This window comes from Pelobates fuscus, chromosome 6, assembly GCF_036172605.1.
Source record: "Pelobates fuscus isolate aPelFus1 chromosome 6, aPelFus1.pri, whole genome shotgun sequence".
Lineage (NCBI taxonomy): Eukaryota > Metazoa > Chordata > Amphibia > Anura > Pelobatidae > Pelobates > Pelobates fuscus.
The window spans coordinates 116,901,228-116,909,355 of NC_086322.1; positions in this window are offsets into that span (position 1 = coordinate 116,901,228).

The window sequence follows — 8,128 nt, forward strand, 5'->3', positions numbered from 1 at the left end:
CTCGAGTGCTTCTGGTTTCCAGACATGAGTATTACCATCCTTCTTGGTCATTCTGGTTATAGGCGCAACAATGGCAGAAAACCCTTTAATAAAACGCCTATAATAATTAGAGAACCCCAGAAAACGCTGAATGGCTTTCAAACCCTGGGGTAGAGGCCATTCCATAATGGCAGACAGTTTCTTGGGATCCATACGAAAACCCTTGGCCGAGATTATATAACCCAAGAATTGGACTTCAGATTGATCAAATGAACATTTTTCGAGTTTGCAATAGAGACCGTTACCCAGAAGAGTTCTCAACACTAATTTAACATGCATGTGATGAGTCTGTAAATCAGTAGAATAAATTAATTTGTGGTCGGTTAATATCGTATAGTGAAGTACCTTGTGATTGGAATTAAGTCGGTGTGGTGTGCCGGAACCGACGTAGAGGGTAGGCCTGAAAAAGAGGGCCCCCCTGAATGAATTGTATAAGAGGGAGAGGTGGGTGGGGTGAACAGCGTGCGTACGGCAGGTAGGAAGGGGGGGGAGTAGCGTTTATATGGAACGCTTAACTCCTCCCACAAATACAGGCCTTACGGCCTTAAAACTTGTGGTCGGTTAATATCGTATAGTGAAGTACCTTGTGATTGGAATTAAGTCGGTGTGGTGTGCCGGAACCGACGTAGAGGGTAGGCCTGAAAAAGAGGGCAAAAGGAAATGCCAGAAAAACACACTTATAGCACTATATAAAATCCATGTCTTGCTACTCCTGCGTTGGGAATGTTCCTGTATAATATATAGCCGATTCCTAGTGCCTCTAATGTTTGTTCCGGCGTACTGCTACTGGATGTCGTTCTTATAGAATGGATGTGAAAATAGCAGCCAGTGGTCCTACTTACTCTAATGACGGAATGTGAATGTAGAATCGTATTTAGAAGTAGATAGGGAGTGATTAGTAGGTCAAGTGTCTCGATTGTCTGGTTCGAATGTTGACGTGACGCGGTGTAGTGTTTGTACCTTCTTAAATTTTCCTTGGGGAGACATGACTTACCTGTCTGATTAGTTGTGATCGTGGAGTTGTAGGGTTCCCGAACCCTTGTATGGTTGCAGGCACATAGATTTAAGACCTGGTTGTGTGGCGCGAATGCTGTTTTTTGGGAGTCTGATACTGCCCGGTATTCCCATCTGTGTACGTACGTTACTGTGAAGCGATAAACCAATTATCTTTGATATCTTGTGTAAAAAATGGGGTATGGTTTGAAAGGCTTGTCGGAAACGTGTATGTCAGTTCGGAATAGTGCGATCATGTACATATGAAGGTTTGAATAAAAGGTGGCAAAAAAGTAGAAAAGACTACAGGGTGATCAGTATGCCTGTGGAAGTCCTGCTCCACTGATTCTTGGAAGAATGTCACGATTCTGTTATATGTATCTTAGAGCAAACGAATAATGTACTAGATGATAACTTGTGTCGAGCCCCAACAGCCGAGTGACCGGAAGGGGATGCCAAAATGCAGATTATGCCTGAGAGATGTGAGTTGGGTGAGGTACGAGACTGAGCGACTCATGGATAGTCGGCCCTAATAGACACGAAAATGCTGCAATCCCTCGTCTGACATTGCGTTTGTAGGACATCCTGAAAAAGAACATGACAACAACAATGAACTCAAACAACAACAATATGGTTAAGTAAAATAGAACTGGCTGGCTAACTAGTGCCGAAGCGAAAAGCTCACTACCCCGTGACAAGTGAGGCCCTGCTAGTAGCCAAGCGGCTGGTGAGAGGCTCTACCTATGATTTGGGCGTGGGGCTCGAGCCACTAGCGTGGTGGCGGGGTGGTGGCCTCTCGGTGACAGTAAAGATCCAAAAACGTGTGGCCGTGTCAGGTGAGGCCCTAACTATAAACCCGATAGGTGGGTGAATGCGAGGCACTAACTATGATTTGGGCCGAGGGGCGAAAATCTCTGTGTTGAGATTGGGGAGTTGGCCTCGCGGGACCAGCTACGGTGTACAGCTAAGGCCAGCTCCTAACCCTAGATAGCCAGTTCTCTGACCCTAGACGGGGGCTTGATAAGGGGGTAACGTAACGTGCTTGGAAACCCAAGTTGTAGTAAATGATAGATACCCGGATATTCCCAGATAGAGACAGAGGAAACGAAGGGAGAGAAAGGAGGAAGAAAGAAGAAGGAACTGAAGTCGAGGGAAGGAAAATAATGTGCAGTATAGTGAAGTACTATGGAGATATAGCTGATAGTGCAGTATCGATAGACCCTGAGGGTGCTGAAGATTCTCGTGATGGTTACTATATAAACCTGAAAGGAGATGAAATGAAGGCGTTGTGCCGAGAAAACGTCGTAGCAGCTGACGGAGAGAGGAGGGTGAAATTAGCAAGGTAGTGAGTAACAAAACGATTGTTACGGGTAGTGAGTACGAATGAAGAGTTGTGGAGTGGAGCCGTGGCCTGACGAGGCAAGGCAGGAATCAAGCCCCCGTACCCCAAACATGTAACAACGTGGCCTAGTAGAGGCAGTTGTTAGGAAACACAATGAAACCAAACCTGATAGAAACAGGTGATAATCGTTTAACAAAGGCCAATTGTGTAACAATTGTAGGAAATGTGAACGAAAACACATTTATACCAGATAGAAACAGGCGGCAATAGTGAACCAGTAATTGTCTACTGCTAGCAGATGACAAAATGAAACAAATAGTAACTGTGATTGTCGGTTTGATACCTCATCGTGTAACAACGTGGCCTTGTCGAGGCAGTTGTTTGAAGTGTGGATGAAACAAAATTGTACCTGATAGAAATAGACGATAATAGCGACCTAGTGATTGTCTAATGGTAACAAATGACAGTATGCAACATTAATAGAGATCAGCGGGGAATGTCAAATGGCGGTTACGCCTGAACCTGAGGTAATTCGATGCATGTATAACAGGAGTTGCATAATTGTAAGCGTAATCTGGGAGATAAAACAAATCCAACATATACACAGTGTTTAGTTAGTTAGATTAACTTGACCCAATAAAACAGTACATGCATAGCGTCAGGCATTTAGTGGTATTACATGGGATGCACCAATAGAAGAAACACCATTAACAACCTGAAAACAGGACGGCAGAGAAGCTACACATTATACAGAATAAAACAGCAAATACCATCAAACCACTAGGTGGAGATACCAGCCGAATGACTAGGACTTTGCACTGATACATTAAAACATAATGGAAAGTATGCCCAAAACCTCCGATTTAGAAATATTGCGCTGATATACGAAAAACATTATGGAAAGTAGGAGTGAAAACTTACGTAGCCAATATGTCGTGCATGATATAATAAAATTACTGGCGTCCCTTCCTTTACCCCCTCCGTAGAAAAGCATAGCCACTATAACAACATGAGTCTGAACCCAAGTGGATTAATATATATATATATATAACCATAGCAAGATTAACGTTTGGACCGGAAATTAATGAGTCCGTGAAGGGGTGAGGGGGTGGGGGGGGTGTAGGACCCCGACCCCCCAGACGGGTGATTGAAAGTGACCGCCTAGGTGCTGGCGAGAGGGGAGCGTGGGTGGTCCCTGGGAAGATTTATGTGCCACTATATTCGCTTGCAGAGTGCCATTCTGGGCTGTACCCCAGTAATATCAGTACAGGCAGTGTGAGCTGACACAAGGCTCTGGGCTCAGGACGAAGCGCCGGTATGCAGTCCAGTACCACCTAGCTGTGACCTTGGGAAGTTCTGGCAATGCTCATACCCACAGTGATCTCACAAACGCATTAAGAATTATGTGAATTAAAATATACACAGAATATGTAGAGGTGAGATGAAAAGCAGATATTATTCACAAATCAGGTCCACAGTTACACCTCGGTGTCATGGAAACCTCCGCTGTAATAAATACATCGCATGACATCATTTGACCAAATCTGCATTTCAAAGATAACTAATGGCAATACTATGTGTGTGGTACTGTGTTCCGGTCTTTGATACACTGCAGTACCGCCAAATTAACCAATAGGATCTATTACACGGGTAATCAACTGAGACTCTGCAAAACGATCACATGGATAAACTACAACTCCCATAATCCCAATTAAGGACCAAAGAACTTCAGGCTCACCAACAGATAAAAAATATAAATTGAAATAATAAATACATTGTCCTAAAGAGTGCAAGAGAATTGCTCCCAGCAATCATATCCTCGACATGTGTGTTCCGGTCCCCCATGAGACCACAGCGATGTGGAGGGGACCGGAATGAGACTCACGGTTAGCAGGCAAGCCGGACCGCTGATAGTACGGCTGGAGGTTTGTCGAACAGCAAATAGCCCGAGCGCGGCTATTTGCTGATTACCTTGCCTTCGCATGTTAGTTGCCCGAAAGGAGGAGCGGGGGGAACGGAGAGGAAGCCGGACCGGAAGAGGCGAGGACCGGAAGAGGCGAGGACCGGAGGAGCCTGAGCGAGGACCGGAAGTCTGGCTGTCACTGAGTGAACAGCGTGCGTACGGCAGGTAGGAAGGGGGGGGAGTAGCGTTTATATGGAACGCTTAACTCCTCCCACAAATACAGGCCTTACGGCCTTAAAACATGTCGTCCAAGTATACTATAACGAATGTATGTATAAATTGACGTAGGACATCATTAATAAATTCCTGAAAAACTGCTGGGGCGTTACAAAGACCAAAGGGCATCACAGTGTACTCGTAGTGGCCACTCCTGGTATTGAAAGCGGTCTTCCACTCGTGATCCTTTTTGATACGTATGAGATTGTAAGCACCCCTAAGGTCCAATTTGGTAAAAACTGTGGCCTGTTTAAGCCTATCAAATAGTTCTGTGATCAAAGGTATGGGGTACGCATTTTTGACGGTGATTTTGTTTAGGCCCCTATAGTCAATACAAGGCCTTAATTCGCCATCTTTCTTAGATACAAAGAAGAAACCCGCCCCTGCCGGGGAAGAGGATCTTCTTATAAATCCCTTCTCTAGAGATTCCTTAATATATTCCTCCATAACCAGATTCTCCTGAGGAGATAAAGGATATATTCTCCCTTTGGGAGGCATCGTACCAGGTAACAAATCAATTGCACAATCGTAAGGCCTGTGAGGTGGCAATCTTTCAGCCTCCCTTTTATCAAAAACAGATTTAAGAGACAGGTACTGAGAGGGTATGACCGTAGGCACGGGAGGAATATTAGTAGAATTCAAAGGGGTGACTTTAACAATACAAGACTCTTGGCAAGAATCACTCCAAGAAACTATTTGTCCTGACTCCCAATCAATGGTGGGATTATGAGTACGTAACCAAGGATACCCTAACACGAGGTGAGAGGAAGGAGAAGTAATGATCTGAAACCGAATGGTCTCAGAGTGTAACACCCCTGTAGACATATGTAGTGGAACTGTCTCATGTGTGATAATTGGAGAGCATAATGGTCTACCATCTATGGCCTCAACGGCCAAGGGTGTCTCCTTCTCTCTGGTGGGTATGTTATTCTCCTTGACAAAACTGGAATCAATAAAGTTTTCGGCCGCTCCGGAATCAACCAGGGCTAGTATATTCCCTGCTATGCAGTTACTATCAAGGTGCAGGGAAACAGGAAGAAGTAATTTATTAAGAGGCAAATGTGAGGACTGTGATGTCACACCCAAGGCCAGTCCTCTATACGGTCTTAGGTGCGATAGTTTCCCGGACGCACGGGACATTCTTGTCTCATATGACCCCTCCTGCCACAATAAAGACAAAGTCCCTCCTTTCTCCTATAAAGCTTTTCAGCGTCAGTAAGTTTAGCAACCCCTAACTGCATAGGTTCCTCCTCAGAACCTTTAGATCCCTCGGGAGTCTCAGCTCTAGGGGAGTTAAAGGGAACAAAATGTCTATTTCTGGACCTGGTATATAACCTGTCACGGATCCTGTTATCTATATCGATAAGATAGTCAATCAGGTCCTCCAGGGGTATAGGGAGGTCCTTAGCTGCTACCTCATCCAACATAGTTTCAGACAGACCTTCCATAAACGCGGTAGTAAGCCCATTATTAGTCCAATCTACCTGTGAGGCAAGGGTACGGAACTGAATAGCATAATCGGCTACAGATTTAGATCCTTGCTTTATTCTCATTAATGCCCTGGCGGCGTTTTTTGACCTTTTAGTCGTGTCAAATGTTCTACGAAACGCTGTGAGGAACCTAGTGAAGTCGTGTACCATAGGTCCATTAGCCTCCCAAATAGGATTTGCCCATTCTAGTGCCTTATCCGTAAGTTGGTGCATAAGAAAACCCACCTTAGATCTATCAGTGGGAAATGAACGTGGGTACATTTCAAAGTGGAACTCCACTTGATTAAGGAAGCCCCTACATGTCTTAGCGTCTCCTCCATACCTAGGTGGCGGGGTTAGATGTGCTGAAGCATTAGGCATATTAGCAGTGTCTGGTATAGGGTTTACAGGAGGCGCAGGTACAGGTACCGGAGCTGATCTGGATAACAGTGTCTGGATGGCTTGAGCCATTTGATCCATACGGTGATCCTGTTCTGCGAATCTAGCCTCATGAGTGGCCATCTGTTGTCCTAAACCTGCGGGGTCCATGGCCCTATCGTAATGTCACGGTAATATACCCCAACACGCAGGAATAGTTCAACAGTCAAGAGACAAGAAACAGAGTTCGTCTTACCGGACCTTAGAATGGCCGGACTAGGACGAGAGAAAGACAGAGTCAGAACAAGCCGAGGTCAAGGGAACTGAGAGACAGCGTAACGTAGAACAAGCCAAGGACTGGTACACAGAGGACAAAACAGCGGATAAGCAAGCAAGGATAAGGAGAGAGCGGAGTCAGGAACAAAGCCAAGGTCAAGCACCAAAAAACCAACTGAACGATACAAGTACTAAAGGGAACTGGACAGAAACCACGATAGGGCAAGGAGCAAGGGGAAACAGGTGAGTATAAAAACCCTAAGGTTCACTTTGATTGGCCCCTGTCATATCCACGCCCCCAAAACGTGAGTGTATGGGGAATGTGGCCTGACAGGGGCCAATGGGAGACTGATTCTAATTTAGTCTCCCACTGTCCCTTTAAGAGCGCGCCCGAGACGCGCGGCGCGCTCTTAGTGTCGGGCGGGACACGTGACCGCTTCTCGCGGTTACTGCCCGCCTGACTGATCTTCTCGTTGGCTGAGCCGCGCGCGGCTCGTGCAGGAGCAGGACCGCGCGCGGCGAGAAGAGAGGACCCCGGCCGGCCCCTGGAAAGGGTAAGTACCGCTACATACGTGTTCGCAGATTGCACCGCTGCAATCTATAATGAATGCGGAGGCGAGGCTTATTATCCTGTCCGCCCGCACCTCCCACGCCTCACCCCTCTGTCAGTCTTTACATTGGCTTCCAGTTAGATATAGGGCTCAATTTAAGATTCTGGTGCTTGCTTACAAGTCCCTACATAATGCCGCTCCATCCTACCTATCCTCCGTAATACACAAGTATGTCCCGTTGAGGCCCCTGCGCTCTGTCGAAGATCTACGTTTTTCCTCTGTCCATACTCCCACATCTGATACTCACCTCCAAGACTTCTCCAGGGCTGCACCTTTTCTGTAGAACTCCCTTCTCTGTTAGACTTTCACCCAGTCTCTACTCCTTCAAAAAATCTTTAAAAACACTTCTTCAGGAAAGCATATAACTAAAACTGTTAGCAGGTTTTCATCATCCCCCCCCCCCCCCCCCCCCATGACTCCTCTCCTGCAACTGTCAAAAATAAGTTCTCAGTGAATATTTTTCTAACAACAATTTAATTACACCTACTTATACCTTTTGTGTCACTATACCCCATTCCCTCTAACATGTAAGCACATTGAGCAGGGCCCTCAACCCCTCCGTCCCTGTGCGTCCATTTGTCTGGTTACAATTATGTGTCTGTTAGTCCACCCACTGTACAGCGCTATGGAATTTGCTGGCACTATATAAATAATAATAATAATTTGAATAATTGAAGGACAATATTTATGTCCCAAAGGATGGTATATGTAGGTTAAGGAGGTTCAACCATTCTGATACTCGTAGGCAACATATCAAAATATATCTTCCCGCTGGAAAACCATCAAACCCTGAATGTCCAGCAGAGATAGTAGATAAAATAAATTTGGTCCAGGCACTAAG